General features: G+C 42.0%; 1 protein-coding gene across 5 annotated transcripts in view; it reads left to right on the top strand.

The window, feature by feature from the left end:
- The window catches only part of FGF14 (fibroblast growth factor 14), an 812639-nt gene that overhangs the window by 251188 nt on the left and 538656 nt on the right, over positions 1–22795 (top strand). Inside the window, exons 2-3 of one of the 5 annotated variants that reach the window (XM_073569518.1) lie at positions 11744–11923; positions 12929–13055. The exons of 3 other annotated variants lie outside the window; for them this stretch is intronic. The gene's annotated coding sequence lies outside the window, so the exon portion shown is untranslated. The remainder of the gene's footprint in view (positions 1–11743; positions 11924–12928; positions 13056–22795) is intronic. One more of the 5 variants, XM_073569520.1, reaches the window with a different exon arrangement.

The following is a 22795-nucleotide window of genomic DNA, read 5'->3' as shown; positions in this document are numbered from 1 at the left end:
CCATCCTAAGCATGAGCATCCCACTTATGCGTCTGCTCATGCAAACTTTGACGCACCTTAAGGAGCAGGCGTCTGCAGCCAATGTTGATGAGGAGGAAGAGGAGGAGGGAATCCTTGATGACATTCAGCCATTGTCTGCTCAGGGACCTCTCCTGGACGAGGTGGAGGAAGAAGAGGAGGAGGATGATTACTTAGGGGAGGAGGATGCATCTCATGGGGCAAGTGAAAATGTTGGCGTGGCAAGGTCTGGTACAGGGTTTGTGCGTGACTGGAGGGATGTGGATTTGCCAGAAAGTGCTCCTCCACCCAGCACTCGCAGTGCATCATTGACACCGGGAACATTGGCCCACATGTCAGATTATGCCTTGCGGATCCTAAAAAGGGACCCCCGCATTGCCAAAATGATGAACGATGACGACTACTGGTTGGCCAGCATCCTGGATCCACGCTATAAAGGCAAATTACAAAACATCATGCCACAGGAGAACCTTGACCTAATATTGGCTAATAAACAAGCAACTCTGGTAAATCGGTTGCTTGAGGCATTCCCAGCACACAGCAGCGGTGATGGTTCTCACAAGAGCCGTACGGGCCGGGGGCAGCTTGGCAGAGGTGTTCGTGGTGCACACAGCAGAAGTGGCGTTGGAGACAGGGGTTTCATGACAATGTTGTGGACTGATTTTTCAAATACCGCTCACACAACTGGTAATACTGCATCGATGGAAAGTGACAGGAGACAGCAGTTGTCAACTATGGTTACAAACTACTTTTCCTCCCATATCGATGTTCTCCCACACAGGTCATTCCCCTTTGACTATTGGGCCGCTAAACTGGACACCTGGCCTGAATTGGCCCAATATGCCTTACAGGAGCTCGCTTGCCCAGCTGCAAGTGTGCTATCGGAAAGAGTCTTCAGTGCAGCTGGATCAATCCTGACAGAAAAAAGGACCCGTCTGTCAACCCAAAATGTGGATGATCTAACCTTCATTAAAATGAACCACGCATGGGTTTCCAAGGATTTTGTCCCACCTTCCCCTGATGACACATAGGGTGACAGAAAAATGGCTTGCTTTGGTCCACCTCTTCCTGGTACTTCACCTATTTCGCCTTTTGCATCAGCTGAATGTCCAACATCAACATATGCCACTTTCTAAAACTCCCTAACTGTGCTGCCTCCCCCCCCCATGGCCGGGGTCACCACCTACCGCACGACACCGTGCGAGTGCCGTTGCCCTGGACAGGTGGGTAGGCCGACTCTTGGGCGCGGGCACTGGCACAGGGTCCCTCATAGTGCAATCAAGTGTCTCTGACGGTGGTGGTGCACACCCGCCGTCAGACACACTGCCGTACTATGAGGGGCCCAGTGCCAGTACCGACACCCACGAGTGGGCCCCCCTTGCTTGGCCAGGGCCCCAGCATTTGCAATCTTTACCTCTCCCTGCTCCTCCGCTGTGTAATCTGGGCCGTCAAATCCATACTGAGCCTGCCTCCTGAGACATATATTTTGAATGTGTACGCTATCCATACATGTTATCCGGGGATACGGTACCCCTTCTAACCTTTGTGCAATGACGTGCAATCCATACTGGGCCTAACACCGTCTGAGCCTGCCTCATGCTGTATAGACATATATTTTGAATGTGTACGCTATCCATACATGTTATCCGGGGATATGGTACCCTTTCTAACCTTTGTGCAATGACGTGCAATCCATACTGGGCCTAACACCGTCTGAGCCTGCCTCATGCTGTATAGACATATATTTTGAATGTGTACGCTATCCATACATGTTATCCGGGGATACGGTACCCCTTCTAACCTTTGTGCAATGACGTGCAATCCATACTGGGCCTAACACCGTCTGAGCCTGCCTCATGCTGTATAGACATATATTTTGAATGTGTACGCTATCCATACATGTTATCCGGGGATACGGTACCCTTTCTAACCTTTGTGCAATGACGTGCAATCCATACTGGGCCTAACACCGTCTGAGCCTGCCTCATGCTGTATAGACATATATTTTGAATGTGTACGCTATCCATACATGTTATCCGGGGATACGGTACCCTTTCTAACCTTTGTGCAATGACGTGCAATCCATACTGGGCCTAACACCGTCTGAGCCTGCCTCATGCTGTATAGACATATATTTTGAATGTGTACGCTATCCATACATGTTATCCGGGGATACGGTACCCTTTCTAACCTTTGTGCAATCACGTGCAATCCATACTGGGCGTGAGAACGGCTGGCGAGCTGTTAAGCAAGCTACAGCACCTGTCCAGAAAAGTACAGGGATTCCCTAGCGAGGAGACTTATTTGATTGTTTTCAATGTTGGGACAGCAATTTTTGGGGAGCACTATACTCTGGAGAATGATAGATGGGGCCCACCATACACTGGAACATTCCAAAGGTGGACATCAGACACTGGAGCAGCATTTACAGGGCCCATTATACACTAGAGCATTAGAAATGGGTCCCATTATGTTTGGAGCATTATTTGGGCCCATAAGACAGTGGAGCTTCATCCATGGGGACCAACATATACTGTAGCATTATGTGGAGCTCATCATATACTGTTTCAAACATTATATGGGACCAATGATTTTGTATGGAGAAATAGATGGGCCTCGTCATGAGATGTAAAAAGTGAGGTATTTTTCATTGTACTATACCGCTATTTCTCTGCCGTATCGGAGCATGATGAGTTGTGGTATGTGTTAAAGGGGCGCTCTTTCGCCCAGGGCACATGAAAACCTGCAGCCAGCCCCCCCCCCCCACAAATTTAGCCAAATAACCCCCATTTTTCAGTGCGTAACTTGTATTATGAAGTTAATTAAGGTTGACAAGCTTAAGTAAGAAGAATTGATGCTTTTGGCATTCAAATGGGCACTGTAGGTGTGTTTCCTGTCCTCCTCTCACTGCCGACTTTTATTCCCCATTGACTTACATTGGGTTTCGTGTTTCGGGACGACCCCGACTTTTCCCTATAATCGGACGATCTTGCTCGACCCGACTTTTGGAAAAGTCGGGTTTCACGAAACGAAACGCGACCCTAAAAAACCAAAAGTCGCTCAACTCTAGTAGATACATATTTAATATATTACATCCAATGTTGCCTATAGGTTTTTAAGCAAATAGCCTCTTCAGAAGGAAGACATCTTGATCTCTGGAGCCACCACGTAAAATATATAGGATCTGATATGTGGTGCTGTAAATTATGAGAATATTGACTCACCAACAATTCAGTGACAATATAAATGTCAAAGGCCAAGTACATTGTACATGTTACAGAACTCCGAGGTGACTCCCAAAATCCACATTATTTATGGTAGTAGGTACACTATTCTATATACTATGCTGCAAACTTTGGCAGCTGCAGAAACTAATTTTTAAGATGGGGAAAGCTTCCTATTCACCAATGATTGACATTAAACATACTCATCTTTGAAATGAAATTTTCTGCCGAAATTGTATTTTCATGTTTTATCATTGCTAAGATTACAGCAATGTATAATATACAATCATGACCAAAAGTGCTGGCACCCTTGAAATTGTTCCAGAAAATGAAGCATTTCTCCCAGAAAATTATTGCAATTACACGTTTTGTTATACACATGTTAATTTCCTTTATTTAAATTGGAACAACACAAAAAAACAGAGAAAAAAAGGCAAATTGAACATCATTTCACACAAAACCCCAAAAATGGGCCCGACAAAATTGTTGGCATCTTTCCAAAATTGTGAGTAAATAACTTTGTTTCAAGCATGTGATGCTCCATTAAACTTGCCCATGGCAAGTAACAGGAGTGGGCAATATGAAAATCACACCTGAAACCAGATAAAAAGGGGAGAAGTTGACTCAATCTCTGCATTGTGTGTGTGTTTGCCACACTAAGCAAGGTGAACAGAAAGCGGAGAAGAGAAAGGTCTGAGGACTTGAGAACCAAAATTGTTGAAAAATATCAATAATCTCAAGGTTATAAGTCCATTTCTAGAGATCTTGATGTTCCTTTATCAATGGTGTGCAACATAATCAAGACGTTTGCAACTCATGGCACTGTAGCTAACCTCCCTGGACGTGGACGGCTAAGAAAAATTGATGAAAGGTTGCAACGCCGTCAAAATTTGAATGAAATGTGAATATACCTGCCACTCATCCATTAGACGCATGCTATCTCGCATAAATTATATATTTTGGCTCCAGTAACTTAGCAATGTGAGTGGGGGATGTGGAACATGGGAATAGGGGTATCTCAGATTATAGCTCGATATTACTTACACTCAGGTTTTGCCAAATGAGTCGTAGTTTATTTTGGAAGTTGAACCCATTTTGGCTGAAATTAATAGGTCTAAATGACAGGACTCTAGACCAAATAGATTGTTTCATTTCGACTCATCCTGAACCCCTGAATATTACTTGTTTTGGAACACCCTTAAAACGTATCTAAGGGGATGATTGTCTTCTACAATTCCCTACATTAAACGGGTGACATCAGGGGAGGATGATGAGATGGAGAAATGATTGAGGGATTCGGAAGCAAATTATGTCGCTAATCAAACAAATGAAAATAGAAATGAATGGCTACACTCCTATAGATTATATACTCAATACATGGATACCAAGTCTAAGTGTAAATTATTCTTTACTCATCAGTCATATTTTGAACTAGGGAGTCAATCCAGCAAATTATTGGCATTTATATTTCGCCAGCACAACACTGTAACTAACTTTAAGTACCTAGGAATAAATAATCCAAAATACAGCAGACTCGACTTAAAACTGAATATTCTCCCGTTGTTAGATTTTGTCAAACTCAAATTTGCTATCTGGATTAATTTGTCATTATCTGTCTCCAGACGTATCAACCTGATTAAAATGATCCTACTCCCAAACTCAGTTACTCCCTCCAACATAGCGCAGTACTGATCCCTAAATCTTTTTTCTCAGGCACAAATTCATTAGTCTCATACTTTATATGGGGTAAGACTAGACCTAAACTTAAATTGTCTTCATTACATCGGTCTAAAAGGTTAGGTGGAGCGGCTTTGCTGGATTTTTTTATATTACTTGGCTGGGCAAATTAAAGCCCTGAGCAAATCAATGCCAAATAATTGTCTACCTAACTCGGAGAGCCATTTAGCCCACGCTGCAAGGATCAATTGCCTGCTGGGGTTTTTAGAAACAGACAAGCCTAATATCCCTGGATTATTATTACCCTTACTCTGATTGGCAAGGTCAGTCTGGAGACAATTTAAACAAGTGGTCTGCTTTAGTGGCGTTATAGCTGAAATGACATTATGGAATAATACTTGTTTCCCAATGCTGTTAAACCACCCGTCTACTCAATTCTGGATCTCACATAATGTTTCCTCAATTAATGATCTATATGATCAAAATGTCCTAATTTTCTTTGAACAAATAAAAACTGATAACAGTATCCCGAGGTCCCAATTTTTTGATACCTGCAGCTCAGATGAGCAATTCAATCACACCTACGTAACATAAATATGACCCAAGCAATATCATCTTTCCCTGTAATAGGGATTCTCAAATCACAAGGCCCTCAGGGTCTTATTTCTACATTATATATGTATATGTTGTTCGGATTCTGACTCTGCTTTTTCGACAGTAAAAAAGAGGTGGCGGTCTCTTGTTCCTGACATCCAGGATGAAGATTAGGAGGAGATCCTTGGTTCTCCAACCGGGGTGTCTCCATCAGCTAATAATAAAATGACTCAAATGTATGTAGTGCACCAGTCATATCTGACCCCACTACGGCTATTTAGAATGGGGTGATCCCAATCCTTATAATGTTTCAGATGCCATACAATGGATGCGGATTTTATACATATGGTGTGGAGCTGCCCAATTATCCTATCCTTTTGGAATGAGGTAAACTCGTTGTTGACCTCCCTCATATGTACTCGTGTTCCTCTTACTCCATTAGTGTGTCTGTTTGGTGTACTAGAAGAAGTAATATGGGGACACCATGTTAAAATTTTCCTATGGGAGACACTTTTTTTAGCCAGGAAAATATTGTTTTTTCGCTGGATGGCTAATGAGCATCCATCTCTTAGAGCTTGGAATGAACTGGTAAATTCAATTATACCTTACGAGCGGACAATGTATCAGAATAGGGATTGCTTGGGGAAGTTTAACAAGATCTAGGATGTATGGGATGCATCGCATCTTACTATATCAACGTGTAGATAGTGGTCGGATGCCATCATAATAGCTGTAGTAAAGACGATATTGACTCATACCTTATAGATTCATAATGTTATCAGTGCTATGGCGGTTGTTCTTGGCAGCAGGGTAGTAGTAGTAGTTTTAGTACTTTTTTTCTCAGGATTATGATAGTTACGTTGGTTGTAATGTATAATTCTGGGTTATGTATAACCAAACATCTGTATAGATGGGCAGCACGGTGGCTCAGTGGTTAGCGCTGCAGCCTTTTTTGGTAAAGCAGTTTTTTGGTAAAGCACATCATTCTACTGTTTACCGAAAATGCAATGAGACCTACAAAGACGAGAACACAGTACTTACAGTCAAATATGATGTTCAACGATGTTTTGGGGTTGTTTTGCTGCCTTATGTATTGGGAGCATTGACTGTGTGCAAGGCATCAAGAAATCTGAAGATTATCCAAGGATTTCGACCATAGACCATGATTAATGCGTGACTGTTCCAATACACTCAAAGGAAAAAAACACGCGTATAACAAAACATGTGCAGTTGCAATAATTTTCTGGGAGAAATACTTCATTTTCTATAACAATTTCAAGGGTGCCAACGCTTTTAGCCATGACTGTGTACTGCAGTTAGCAAAGAATTCTTATTTAAAGAGGAAGGATTATATGTCAGGTAATTGGTGTTGGTTGATAAAGAAAAAGGTATTGCCTGCCAAAGTGATTTCTAACAGACCTCTTATGCAGGCTGAGGTTATTCTTTCGTTTGTACTACCACCCATTTCTGGAGAGTCAGATTCACGTGAAAATGTGATGCACATACAAATATTAGCTATGGACAAATATTAACTACGGATATATTTATATTCACAATCACACACATAGACATATGGTGTAAACGTATGGAAAATTGTAACAATGATGTTGTCATGTCTCACGGGCACTGCTTCTCCAGATCTGTAACTACAAGCACCAGCTAGATTTGTGCTTGTATGGTGCAGACATATATGCGCTGTACAAACCATTTATTAGTATTAAACTATGCTCATTGAAACACAAGTCTATCTTCATTTTGTGTTTCAGGAACTAATGTTAGAGTGATACTTGGAATACGTAACGGTAGAGGTAATGATGATTACCTAGAGACGCTTCATCTGTGTAAATTATCATAAGAGGTTTTTGCGCCTTAAAAGCTAGCAATGATTTTCCATACTGCTGGTAACATAAGCAATTGTCTTTTGTAGGAGATGTTTACCTAGACTGCTATTGAAACGGGTCAATAACGTAACAGTATCTGTTAATGGCTTTACTGCATGTGCTTTTGATTAAAAAACAATATTAAACCAAATAGGGCTTTGGTAGACTGACCAAACAACTCTGCAATGAAAAATGTAAAAGGGATTGTGGTGAAGCTGTAGTATATTTTTAAAGGGGTTGTCTCCACATGAGAAAGGTTTAAAAAAGCAAATGCTTAGAAAAACAAGCAACTTTGCACTTGACTTGTTATTAAAAATCCTCTCAGTTCTCGAGAATGGCGAGATATTTTGAATTCTGTAGTTTATTACTTGTTGCCTAGGTTACCTTCCATCTCTGCAGTCTATAAGTGGTGGCCAGTCGCCAGGGCAAGGAGCGCAGCACCTACAAGCTGTTTGCTATACAGCTTGCAAATACTTTACTAAAGCTAACTGGATCACTATAACCTCTCTCCGTCATAGCCCCCGCACTCATCTGATGATGAAGAGTACTAGCTACCTCTGCTCGCAGCATTGGAGAGAGTGTGCAGTTTGGACCAGCTGCTCAAACTAACATGTTACAGGCCGAAACTTTCAATCTGTGTGAGCTCACGGTTTCCAAGCAAAAAGGAAGCCATGAGGCACTGCACTTTTGAAGTCTGCTCTTGATAAAACCCCTTTAATTAAAGCATATAATACAAGGATACAACAGAAAAAATACAGGCTGTATGTATCATAGAGCAGGGTTCCCATCTTTGTCCCCCACTACATTCCAGAATAGAACACTTCTATGTAGGAATGGCTCCAGGTCAAGCATGGCTGGTTTTTCTTTTTCTTTTATTCCCACTGTTCCCCTAATTATTGTGTTTTTTGTTTTTCTTAAACCCTTCATGGTTACAGAGATATCAGCTTTTGTATTCAGAAGTAAATCTTATGGTATTTACAAGGGAGCGCTCACAGGATAATTAAGCAGATCAGTCTGAAAACATGCCTCAGGGAATCCTGTGGACCACACTCCTTTGATCAGGACCAATAGGGGGGACCCCACAACATTATTTTGGATCCACGCTTTTTAATATCCAGTAAAGGCTATGCAGACAGCTTTGAGCTGATATTAATAGCCTGGGAAGCTTCATGGATATTGGCCTTTTCCCAGAATAATAGCATCAGCCCCCAGCTGTTTGCTTTCCCTCAGCTGGTTAATTAAAATAAGGGGGACCCCACGCTATTTTTTTATTTCTTTGTTTATTACCTAAATACATGTACAGTAAACTAAGCAAGCACTGCACTAATTATATATACATATACAGTGGGGCAAAAAAGTATTTAGTCAGTCAGCAATAGTGCAAGTTCCACCACTTAAAGATGAGAGGCGTCTGTAATTTACATCATAGGTAGACCTCAACTATGGGAGACAAACTGAGAAAAAAAAATCCAGAAAATCACATTGTCTGTTTTTTTTTTCATTTTATTTGCATATTATGGTGGAAAATAAGTATTTGGTCAGAAACAAAATTTCATCTCAATACTTTGTGATATATCCTTTGTTGGCAATGACAGAGGTCAAACGTTTTCTGTAAGTCTTCACAAGGTTGCCACACACTGTTGTTGGTATGTTGGCCCATTCCTCCATGCAGATCTCCTCTAGAGCAGTGATGTTTTTGGCTTTTCGCTTGGCAACACGGACTTTCAACTAACTCCAAAGGTTTTCTATAGGGTTGAGATCTGGAGACTGGCTAGGCCACTCCAGGACCTTGAAATGCTTCTTATGAAGCCACTCCTTCGTTGCCCTGGCGGTGTGCTTTGGATCATTGTCATTTTGAAAGACCCAGCCACGTTTCATATTCAATGCCCTTGCTGATGGAAGGAGGTTTGCACTCAAAATCTCACGATACATGGCCCCATTCATTCTTTCATGTACCCGGATCAGTCGTCCTGGCCCCTTTGCAGAGAAACGGCCCCAAAGCATGATGTTTCCACCACCGTGCTTTACAGTAGGTATGGTGTTTGATGGATGCAACTCAGTATTCTTTTTCCTCCTAACACGACAAGTTGTGTTTCTACCAAACAGTTCCAGTTTGGTTTCATCAGACCATAGGACATTCTCCCAAAACTCCTCTGGATCATCCAAATGCTCTCTAGCAAACTTCAGACGGGCCCGGACATGTACAGGCTTAAGCAGTGGGACACGTCTAGCACTGCAGGATCTGCGTCCATGGTGGCGTAGTGTGTTACTTATGGTAGGCCTTGTTACATTGGTCCCAGCTCTCTGCAGTTCATTCACTAGGTCCCCCCGCGTGGTTCTGGGATTTTTGCTCACCGTTCTTGTGATCATTCTGACCCCACGGGGTGGGATTTGCGTGGAGCACCAGATCGAGGGAGATTATCAGTGGTCTTGTATGTCTTCCATTTTCTAATTATTGCTCCCACAGTTGATTTCTTCACTCCAAGCTGGCTGGCTATTGCAGATTCAGTCTTCCCAGCCTGGTGCAGGGCTACAATTTTGTTTCTGGTGTCCTTTGACAGCTCTTTGGTCTTCACCATAGTGGAGTTTGGAGTCAGACTGTTTGAGGGTGTGCACAGGTGTCTTTTTATACTGATAACAAGTTTAAACAGGTGCCATTACTACAGGTAATGAGTGGAGGAAAGAGGAGACTCTTAAAGAAGAAGTTACAGGTCTGTGAGAGCCAGAAATCTTGATTGCTTGTTTCTGACCAAATACTTATTTTCCACCATAATATGCAAATAAAATGAAAAAAAAACAGACAATGTGATTTTCTGGATTTTTTTTTTCTCAGTTTGTCTCCCATAGTTGAGGTCTACCTATGATGTAAATTACAGACGCCTCTCATCTTTTTAAGTGGTGGAACTTGCACTATTGCTGACTGACTAAATACTTTTTTGCCCCACTGTATATCTCTCTGACATCTTTCTATCTATCAATTCTGATGGGTCACACTGTAAATTTAGTGTACTTAGGCTAATTTCACATTAGCGTTTTTTAGCACTGCACTTTGTGTGCAATAGAAACGCATGCAAAAAACGCATCATGCATTTTAACCAGTTTCTAGCCATGTTAACTCTTAAAATGCATGCAATTCCAATCACAGGTGAACGCATGTCCATGCGCACGCCTGCGTTCCCATAGACTGTAATGCGTTATTTTGTCACATTACGTGCGCAAGCGTGCGCATGCGTTTTTTTTATGCCATTGGACGGACCTAAAAATACAACAGGTTGCGTCAGGCGCGCACTACAAAAAACCACATGCTCACGAAAACGCATACGAACGTGTGCAAACACTAGACCATGCGCCTGCCATGTTAAACATAAGGGCGCATGGCGCATGCGCATGGACGCGCACGATGCGCTGCGCTAAAAAACGCAAATGTGAAACCAGCCTTAATTGATGAAATGTCAGGTTTTCCTTGATCGGTGCATAAAAATTGGATGGCACACATATAGTCCGTGTGCTGTGAAATTTTTTTCTCACACTTATTGACTTGCGTTGGTGATTTTTGGCCATTTTACACAGCTTTTCGCAACATGCTGCAATATTTTACTCATCCCAATTCCAGTTGAGGAAAAACTCGCAGATGAATACTGACTCATTGAATAACATTCTTACAAGTGCAATGTGATTTTTTTTTTTCTCACATTGAACGCACCGATTTTATACGCAGTTGTAAGCGAACCATAAGAAAGTTTAGCATACATGGCTGTAGTACTGGAGCTGGTCTTTATTTTCTGCTGCCCTTGGTTTGGGCAGAATGTATTAGCTGTTAGCTTCCTTTTAAAGAGGTGCTGTTTTGGAAAGTGCTCAATGTGTGTTGTATTATGTATCTTGTTTTGTACAGTACATTGGATTTTGATGCTGAAATATTAGAGATGAGCAGATAAATCCATGGAAGATCAATTTTGTGTAAAATTTTCTGAAACTCATGGTTTCACGTGACTTTGAAAAGTTTGAGATTCAATTTGCAGTACGCAAAATGGAAAATGAAAAAACTTTCCCTGCACCACATCCCTCACTGCTGAAGCATCAGAAAGCGGTTTAATATTTTGCATTACCGCACGAGCCTCGTGGAAATGTAATGTCCAGCAGCCAGTGTCAGACTGACTCACCGGTAACATTGATTCTTGGGACCCACTGTTCAGCTACATGTAAAAATAACCTGACCTTAGTACACAAATTTAGATTTGCTTCTATGTAATATTAACTTGGCTAGCTTGTTTAATGAATTATTAGATTATACCTTTTTCTGCAAATTGTGAAACAAGTGTACAAGCACTAATCATTAGCAATCCTTCACAGGGGCTTACCGGAGGATTCTCCTGTGGGCCAGTCCAAGCCTGACTGCAGCTGTAACATCTTACAGATTAACATATCGTGTACAGTGGTGGTCAGTACCTGGGCCATCATAGATCCGCATTTCACAGCTGATTGGAGCACAATTTCTACGGCAGAGTCGTTCTCCATCTCCGGAGTCACTGGGTAAATCTCTCTGTTTTGTAGTGTGTAAGCTCAGCAGGGTTCTCTCTCTCTCAGGTAGAGTGTAAGCTCTATATAATTTATTTGTCACCTATAAAGTGTATGCTTTTATGATCAGTGGGGTCCTCGTTCTCTCTCTACTATAGAGTTTATACTGATCAATGGAGTCATATCTATCTCCTGTAGAGTATAAGCTCCAATCTATCTCTATCCTATACAGTTTATGCTCTTATGATCAGTGGGATCATCTCTCTTCTTTATTGTGTAAGCTCTTATGGTCATCAGGTGTCTATCTCTCTCCTGTAGAGTGTGAGCTCTTGTGATCAGTGTGGTCTGTCATCACTAGTGTGTAAGCTTGTCTGGTCAGCGGGGTTCTGTGTCTCTCCTATAGAATGTAAAGCCCCCGTTACACTTAGCGATATCGCTAGCAATATCGGTGTAACGTCACCGATTTTGTGACGTAGCAGCGATATTGCTAGCGATATCGCTATGTCTGATACTTACCTCCGACCGGCTCCCCCGCTGCTCACCGCTGGTCCCGCGAGAACGTCCTGAACCATTTCTCATCGGGCGCTTCCTGCTGGGCTTCCTGTGGCACCGACGAGCGACACGTGGACGCGGGCGGGAGGACGTCAGGATCGCCGTGTCTGACAGGTAAGTAGCGACCCCCGACCCCTGCTATGTCGCTGGTGAGATCTGCCTGTGTGGCAGCTCACTAGCGACCACTTAGAGATGCACCAGAGATCCATATCGTTGTCGGGATCGCTGGTGCATCGCTAAGTGTAACGGTACCCTAAGCTCTTCTGAACAGCATGGTTTTCTCTCTCCTGTAGAGTGCAAGCTCTTAGGATCAGTGTAGTTATTTCTCTCTCCTGTAGAGTGTTCGCTCTTCTGGTCAGAAAGGTCCTCTTTCTTCTGTAGAGATTGTTAGCTCTTCTGGTCAGCGAGGTACTGTTTCTCTCTTCTGTATAGTGTCAATGGGTCCCTCTCTCTCTCTCCTCTCCCCAGTTTTGAGATTTGCACAAATTTATTCACTGTGAAGGGAATCTTTTGGAAAAACTCGGCGAACCCAGCAAATTCGAACTTCAAAAGATCCGCTCATCTCTATTAAATATTCTAAGTTTTGGAATTGCAGGTAAAATATCCTTTAATTCTACAAATTGAATTCTATCACTCTGCTTAGTGTTTGGATATCAAATTCTACTGAGCAAAACATAGAAAAGCCGACAATATCTCTGAATACATGAATACATGTCTTCCTGTTGCAATCAGAGCCTGCATGAACTAAGATTAAGGCTTGCTCTTTACAGTAGAACTGTGCATTATCGGAAAGCAAATGGATCATTATTCTCATCTTTACACTGACAGCATAAGTATTATATAAGCGGTTTGGAAAGACAATGAAAACAAACTCATAACAGTGTCAGTGATATTCCCTTTGGACTGATTAGTTTTAATAGATAAGTGCCTACTGGCTTGGGAGCAGTACTGGCATGTGTCCATAAGTGGGTATTTAGTGGTATCGTTTTACTGCAGCTTTTGTGAACCATTAGTCTGATATTGAATGTCTCTTACTTATTTGCACTGTAAATAAAGTGGGCTCTAATCGATATTCCTGTACGAGCTATGCAGAATGCACATAATATGGAAAGACCACAGGAAACATACGTTTGAGTTTCTCATAAGTGATAACTGTTATATATCATATAGCAACACATTCTTGTACGCTCAAATCTGCCAAATGATATATAGAATGAAGTCTGACAAGGACAATATACAGTATATGTGTGCTTGCAATATTCAAATGTATGGAATCTATGCCAGAATATTCTTGCTATTATATGACTTTCACTTATAAAAAGTGATATTCAAACCCTAGAAATTGCAATTTAGTTAGGGTCTGACTGTTAGGACTCCAAGAGATATCTAAAATGAAAGGGCTTTGTTTAACACCATGGTGGCTATAAGTACTGAATTGCAATTCAACCACCATTAATCTTAAGTAGTAGTATGTGCTAACAATTTGCTGTGACTTACTGCAGACAGAATATTATTTACTTACAATACATAGCTCGAATATATGCCATAGTACTTAAAAGCCACTATAAACATTAGAGTAATGTAGGCCGGATTCGTGGAATTGACAGACAGCCCAATGTGTATGGGGACCTCCTGACTCTCCTCTGATTGTTAATGTCGGGGGAGAGAAGGATGCAGCATGTCAAATACCCGACAGGTGATCTTTTTGTTCTCTGTGAGAAAAGCCACTGGAGGAGTCTGGCGGCGGCTCTCTCTTACAGAACATACGAGCGCTCGGCTGAGTTTAGCATCCCTACGAATTGGCGACTTGAGAGTGATAACTGTTGGCTGAATGATCATCTGACAGCTCTTTACTGTGCATGGGGAATTTTAGACACCACTCACTGTCTCAATCTATCTAAATTTTGCATTGGCATGTTGTTTTTATAAGGAAATGATTGTACCTTGAGAGAATCCATGTAAACACAGAGAGAATATACAAGCTCCAAGCAGATGATGTGCTTGGTCGGATTTGAACCCAAGACTCAGCGCAAGACAATAGTGCTTAACCATCACCTAAATATGTGCTTTGTACCTCTTTAAGTGATAGTTGCGTCACTATATCATATTGCCATAATTATTATTTTTATTCACTCCCTTCTATGCTCAGAGACCCCAAGATTTATTCGGCAGTCTCTCTTCAATTAACCAGATGCTCTGGTCTCAGACTCCACACTTACACTTAGCTCATCAATCACCATTAGAGATGAGCAGATCACTTTGTGTAGTCCTAGCCCATGGTCCAGGTCAGTGATCTCTGGCCATGAACAGGAGCTATGCCAAACTCCTGTACTTCCAAGCTTCCTGGCCTGGAGTGGTGCACAGATGACACCTTCCCTGCCCGGCTAAACATAAGCCTAGTCTTGGATACCGGAATGTAAGGAAATTTGCACAGTTCCTGGCCTGGAGCACTGACCGGGACCGTGGATTGGAGTTGTGCAAAGCGATCTGCTCACCTCTACTCTCACCGATGCACCACTAATGATCAGTGAATCTTCTAAAATTAACATTCTCCAGCTTTGCTGAATTTAGTTGGGAAATTCTACTCCCAGCTACTTGATTTGCGCAAATCTCCAATTGTCCTGAAAAGACTTGTATGACACTTTGAGATCTAATAAGACTGTATTGAAGCCTGATCAATGTCTTTAATGCAAACATAGCCTTAGACCTCATTCAGATGTCAGTTGTGTTGTTGGAATGTTATCTGTGTTTGTCACGGATTGTACATGTACCTGTGATAGTCTATGAGGCTGTTCACACATGTTTTTTCATTCCCTCAGACCAAGTTGTTCTGTGCAATAGACATGTGTGAAATGGATCTGAGTGCCAGATCAAAATTGGCAATGGAAGTTTATGGGTCTGTGGAAAAAATCAGACAACACTTAGATTCCATTGTTCATGAACTGATAGGAGAACCTGAAGGACTTTTTTTTTTTTCCATCAGAGTAAACTAATGAAACGCTGACCAAACTCTGGTGAAAATCTGTCTAAATACACTGATGAAATTCTGACCTTTTTTCTTGTATGTGAATATTACTGAAGTCTTAGTAATGTTAATGTGTCACAGTGTAAATAGCTATTAGTAATTGGTGGTAATCAACAACAACCTGTGTCTGCGCTGTCACAATTCTTGTGTTACTAAATTTACTATAATTTGACATTCACACACCACAGCAATACTGATGCCTGTGGATAGTTACTGATATTTTTTTTGCTGTCTACCCATCATATTTGGTTGCTCCTTTTAGATGAAGAGGAATTATGTTTAAAAAAACCCCCAACAAAATAGATGTAAATAATACAATTTCTCCTTCCCAAAAAGGCATAACCAAAAAATTCTAGATACAATAAACATTAAAAAAAAATGGCAACAGTCCACAGACAACAGAATTACGTACATGAAACTAGGCTAATAAGGGAAAGGGAAAAAAATCAGTGCTCTGTGTGATACGCACACTTTGGCAGTCACAAAATTGAATGTTTTATTTCTCTTTCAGAAATATTGGTGGCTTACTTCTACATAAATGTAGGGAAAAAATGTGTAATTGAATTGCAGCAACATAACCACATTGATCAAGAACGCAACAGCTGCCAGCTATGTCTCCTTCCTGGTGCTACCTCACAGACACTGTGACTCTCCTACCTCTCCCTCTCTATCAATCACATTTGTCCTCTTTTTCTTACTCACTAATCTTCACTGTTCCACTGTACCAAACTTTCGGTATGCTTTCATCAGTGTTTTCTGACTTTCTCTCCTATCTCTATGGTTAAGCTGTGAGTTGTGTTGTCCTCTCACTATCCACATTCACTATTAAATGGTTGCTGCATTTCCTTCCTCTATTTTCATACAGTCTATTCTAGTCCCTCCTGATTGGCTATGCTATACCATGTGATATTATAGCTCAAAGGAATTATGGGAAAGCCTGGCCTTTGATTACATGATCCTTCTCTGGCTGATACAATCTTCGCCAATGTGTAAAATGGTGATTTGCTCATCTTTAATCTTCTCCCACCCATATGTTCTGCTTCATCCCTTTCTACTTAATCTCCACATTTATTAACTATATTAGTCTCTGTTCTCCGCTTTCAGTTAATGCTTTCTGTTGTCAGTCTCCACTCTGTTGCTACCCTGTGCTCTCTTCCCTCTCGCTCCATTCTGCACGTACCCATCACTGTGTGCTCCCAACATTGTTTTACAAGTATCAGACTGATTTCCATATGCTTAGCCTCTACTGTACTCTTGGCCTTAAAGTGGTTGTCTGGTCTTAGTACAAATGTATTATGTGAGGCCGGAAAAAATCTAGTTGTGTTCTGGCTGGGAATATGCATATCACATACTTTCTGTCACATGACTGCCATTACCGGCGCTGACATTGGCGAATCCTGACAGCATGCAGTGAATGCACTGGGAGGATTCACAAGTCTTCAGTCACAGAGAATTGTAGACTTGACATTTTAGACTGGAAAACCCCTTTAAGTCTCCACTCACATTCAATGGCATACGTCAATATCTGAAGGTAGCATAAAATACTGATATAAACTGTGTTTTTAACCAACAGTGATCAAAATCTTTCCCTCTATGAATAGTATAAGGTGAAGGCTTCCAATCATCTAGTGTGGGGGTGGACATTTTTCAGAAATGGGCAATAATCGCTACTCACCTATTTCAATGCTTGCCATTCCAGCACAGCCTTCAGTTGTCGTAGTCCGTCCTGTAGTGTTGATGTGAGGTCCATCATTCACGTGCACACCACAAAAAATCATTGTGCCCAGTGGTGATGTTAGCTTGTGGTCACTGAATGCAGTGATTAGCTGCAGCGTTCATTTGAATTATGGATCTGACCTCATCGCGGCAGGACTTCCAGGAGATCAGCAAATGCCCAGGGGTTTAATGAGTGAGTGATGTTTATTTTATTATTTTCTACAATTTTATGCTCTAAACATATTTTTAAAAAATTCCAGACAACCCTTTGTAAGGGCTGGTAATACTTTTGAAGATAATTGGATGGCAGGTTCAGAGGTTACAGTTATACCTGTATCCTGTGTTTAATGAGACCCAAAAACCATAAGTGATCAAAAATATCTGGTCAAATGTAAATGTATTTCATGAGCTGATGAACACAGACAGGTATTTATATATGTAGATTGGTAATACAATAAATTGGTTTGATAAGTAGAGGCCAAAAAATGTTTTCCGGTTGAGGTGCCACCTGCAGGTCATTGTGTCTTTCTGCAGGTTTATGAAAATTAATGTTTAAACTGTATTTAGTGATAAAATCGTGAATGTGTGGTTGGTTTGGCTATTTTCTTGCTAAAAGGGAGCAAGTTTACCTTTCAAATGGTGTATCATGTATGTGCGGGTGGGGCGAAGTAATCAGCGTAAAAGCAGTGCATGTTTACAAATGTGTTGGCAGTGTGCTTTTGGGTACTGTGGTGCCAAATGCAGGTCATTTTTCCTTACTGCAGGTTTATGAAAATTAATATTTAAACTGTATTTTGTGATCAAATCGTGGATGTGTGGTTTGTTTGGCTGTTTTCTTGCTGAAGGGGGCAAGTTTACCTTTCAAAGAGTGTATCATTTGTGTGTGTGAGTGCAGTATGAACGAGGATACAAAGGAATCACCGAAAAAGTGTTTAGAAATAATAGAATAGATTATTTGTAAAGACTGCCTTCTTTTATGTTTCTTCTACTTCAAACATAGGTTTCTTCCCTATCTGGTTGTGGGTAATGATTAAAACTAGATATTCAATTAAGTAGAACATCCATAATATGGTACATTTAGACATCAAAGCTACTTCTTAACTTACTCAGCAAATTTACTTCAATTTTCTTGGTAAAGATTCATTTTTGTCTGAGAAAATTCTTCATAAATATTCAAAACTTGTGAATGGTCCAAGATAGAATTGACAGCTTTACATTTTAGTTTCTGAGATGGTTTTGACATGCTTTAAAAGAAAATGTAGACTATATCTAAGGTTTGTAAAGGAACCTTAATTTAAAATCAGTGACCTAACATTATGGGACCAAATGGATTGTTGACCCAGGTGCCAAAAGTCTGTGGCCGCAAAATGTCACTTCTGCCCTTACACCACAGTGCCCCCACTGTCATCAGCCCCTGCTTCTTCTTGGAGCAGCACAGGAAGTGACTGCCTGGATCTGCTTATGCAATGCGCAATAGGCGTGATTACTTTATCATCGGATGCATAGGCAGAGACCAAAATGACAATACTCAGTATTATTAAGTGAGCTTTTATGATTTTGATCATAGCCTATGCAGAGCGCAGGAGGGTGTCACTGGTCTTGGCCCAGTGCCTCCCATCTTCTTACGATCGCCGTCCTCCTTCTTGATTTGTGTGGATGGCGTGTCTCTGCAGGCATACTTCTCTACCGTGTTGATAGCAGAGCAAAGTTCTACAGTGCGCAAGCACTGGAAAAGGTCAAAGAGCCATGGCGCATGTGCACTGGATTACTTGGTTGATCCTCAACACGGCAGAGAAATATGCCTGCAAACGAGTGTAATGCCAAGGAAACTGTGTGGATGACGCAGGGACGCTTCATCCACATGAAGCAAGAAGGAGGACAGCGATCGTAAGAGGATGGGAGGTGCCAGACCAAGACCAGCGACACCCCTCGGACCGGACCGTCCCACAGGTGAATATAAGTTATTTTTCTTCTCTTGCAAGTCAGGTTGGGGGGCAGATATACAGTATTATAGAATGCTGTATATCATTCTTGAAATGTTGGTGGCCGTATCTCATATCGACCAAACCTAGTGACAGGTTCCCTGTAAGTGCAGTTCACATGATTCATTAGTGTTTCACTCAAAATAGCTGCTTTTATATTTTTGCAATTTTTATAACGCTAACTATGGTCAGGACTAGAGTTTGGTTTAAGGTTAGACTAAGGGCTAAGGTTTGGTTTAGACTTAGTGCTACAGTTAAGGAAAGGGCAATAAATTGTTGCATAAAAATGTAGTAAAAAAACTCAAATCAAAATGGAAAAAGAAAAAACTTTATTTTTTTATATGTTAACAAAAACCAGAAACAAATTAGGTTAATGCATAACTTATAATTACATCCATATTTTCCTAAAATTGTAATACTAAATTTGTGGACGGACCTGGAAACTCACAATATGCCACTCTTTTAAATATTTACTTCCTGGGGCTTTAAATTATGAGTGTTATTTCAAGAAGACAGCAAAGATTTTTCAGCACGAGGCCTAAATTTTGTTTTTTGTATCATAGACTATGTTTTAAATTTACTTGCTGAATGAATTTTATGTACTGTTAGTGGAAGACTGGCAGGTCATGAAAGGGCTTCCATGGACAGGCTTTGTACTAGCCTTTCCATCTAGTAGACTCCAGAGGAACCCAACATTTCCCCTATACAGGGATCTGGAATAACACAAAGTCTCTTTGATTATGCTTACGGATGAGATGCTGGCCAGTGAAACAGCCTGGCAAAGATTAAAAAAGCTGGGTCAGAAATACAAGGTCAGAGACAGGACAGTATTGAGAGGCAGTTGGGTAGACTGAGGTCAAGGTAGGTATAAACAGGCTCAGTCAGGCTGGGAATCAAAAGTAGACAAGAGTAAGTGTAACCTATAGCTGGCAATGGTAGACAGGAAGCTAAGGGTTTAAGTAATGTGAGCTCTGCCAAAGTTCTCAGAAGGTGAGGTGACCATGTTCAGCAAATAACCCCAAAGTTCCCTGCATGGGTGACATCAAAAGTCCCAGAATATCAAACAAAACTGCTCTCCACATCGCCTGCAAAAAAGGCATGGCACCAACTGGCGACAGAAGCAGAGAGAACGAGCACAAACATGGATGTTACACAATGCTGGGGTCTTGGGTTCAAATCCCACCAAGAGCGCACCTGCAAGGAATTTGAATGTTCTCCCTGAGTTTGCATGAGTTTCCTCCATGTACTCCGGTTTCCCCTGCACACTCAGAAAACATGCTGATAAGGAATCTAGATTGTGAGCTTCAATGGTGACTGTGATGATAATGTCTGTAAAGTGCTGTGGAAATTAATGGCGCTCTATAAGTGAATAAAATAACGCAGATTTGGGGGATAACTTGTGTGTGATAAACACATAACTGTTATATAGGCATGTTACAGTGAAGCATACATCATATAGGGTTTCTATAATTTACTGCTGCTGCTTCTTAGAACTTCTGCTTCAACTAACAGATAGGAGATGTTGGATGTCTGTGTCATACAAGGGGAGACATTATGTCTGATTTGTTGTTATGTTTGAAATTCACTTTAATATTGCCTATAAAATGTGGTTTTGTAACAGTAAGTTTTGCTGCATTTAAATGTGAGGCATTCTGACCATATGACCTGGACAATCCTCGAAATCTAGATGTCTAGTGCCCACGCTCATTAGGCTGCTTGCATAATGTGCAGTATATCACGAGCCACAAGAGTGTTACCGAAGGCAATCCACTTTTATCACCGAATACCCGGCCCCATATCAATCATTAGGCCATTGTCAGTATGACTGATTGCGTTACTAATGGCCATTATCAATTGGTGACACTCATGCAGAAAGCTATGAATGCTTGTGTTACTATAGTCACAGTGGCACAGAATAAAAACTGCTGTCCAGCATTTATCAGGTCTGATACCGACTCAGTAAACTTGGATATGTGGCCACGTACACGGAGCAGGGAAATATGTGACATCATTATGTTGCAGCCCATTGAACACATGATGTTACGCCAGGCCTACCAATCAGAAGAGGCAGCTGGGATGCCTGCACTTGGTAGGAAGTATAATATGCTCTGGTTTGGCAGTCATAGTCCTGTGAATCTTTCTGCTCATCTCTAGCAGATGGGCATCTGGAGAAACAAATGAATGCAAGAAAAATCCATACAGTTACATGTGTCCAGCAACAGTCCTCTGCCAGCATTCATGGATATTGTATGATACTTTAAAACCATCACTTCAACATATAATGGATCGCCCTCACACCCAGGGCAGCGGGGTACCCGGTACCGGGGTGGTGTCAGGGGGGATGTGTCACAGCAGCAGTGACTCGGTCCGTGGCCCTGGGCGCCCAATATCAATGGCGGTGATGTTAATAGTGTAATAGTTTATTTAGATGGTTTGTGACGCCACCCGTGGTGTTTGGCAAGTAAGGTGTTGAGCCAACGCTGCGTGCAGATCCACTGGGATTGATGGTGTGGTGCAGCAAAGATGGTGTAGCTCCCCACAGGTGGAGCTGTAGTCCCAGGGCAGTGTGGGTGCAATGGATGAGGAGAGGCGCAGAATGGTATAGATGCTGGTACCCAGATGTAGCGGTGCTGAAGGTGTTAGCGGCGAATGAATGGAGGACACCAGGGCTGCAGTTTCAAAGCTTTACTCACAGTTTGTGGTACCCACTGGTGCCTGCTTCCGTGCCGTGTCCTCCAGGGTACAGACTCAATCAAACTCCCGGGCAAGTCAGGGTTCTCCTCTCCAACACTCCGCCAACATGTACCTTTCTTGAACGACTCCTCTATTGCGCTTTTAGTGTGAAGAGCTCCAGTACCGTGGTACTCTGAAGTTCCTCCTGTCAGATGTTCCTAACAACTCTACTTGTATGACAGACAGCTGTAGCCTCTATCGTGGACTCCCTTCTCAGAAGTCTTGGCTCTCTATCCAGTTGCTGTTGTGTCCCAAGTCTTTGATGGGAGTAGTGCATTTACAGCCAACTACTCCACCGGTGTCTGCTGCAGAACCGTTAGTGTCCATACAACCTCGGGGACCGGGCCCCGGCCTTGCGCTGAGAACCGATAGGCAGGGTTCCTCTTCCAACCCACAACTCCTCTCTGTTCTCCTACTCCTTCGTTCCGCGCTGTTCCTTCTTTCTCTTATGGAAGCTTAGGTTGCAGGTCTATGTCTTCCTCCTTCTCTTCTCTTTCCCGTGCCAGCTGGCTCAGATCACTGAGGCAGCTGCAGCACTCTTTCTAAACTGAACTCAAACAGAGCTCAAAACTAACTTCAGAACTGAACTTCTCTCGCCTGACCTCCTGTCAGACTGACCTACAATTCTCAACTTTCCCTCTCTTTTATACTAACTCCACCCACCTCCCAGCACATCTTGTTTTACAAAGCAGGGTTCCACGAAGGATGCTCTGCTACCCCCAGCCTGAAGCTGCTAGGCGGACCTACTGAACTATCCTGTGTGGGGGATGCAGATGCTGGAGTGTGGAAGGGAGTTCCCAACTTACCTAGGCGGTGGGGCACTACACCTTAGGAAAAGGTGCAACAAAGAACCAGAAGAACAATCAGTGCATAGAAGTC

Source organism: Dendrobates tinctorius, unplaced genomic scaffold (genome assembly GCF_039654945.1).
Source record: "Dendrobates tinctorius isolate UK_male_01 unplaced genomic scaffold, ASM3965494v1 ptg000026l, whole genome shotgun sequence".
Taxonomy (NCBI): Eukaryota; Metazoa; Chordata; class Amphibia; order Anura; family Dendrobatidae; genus Dendrobates; species Dendrobates tinctorius.
The sequence above is the reverse complement of the archived record's forward strand: the minus strand, read 5'-3'. Positions and strand labels throughout refer to the sequence as shown.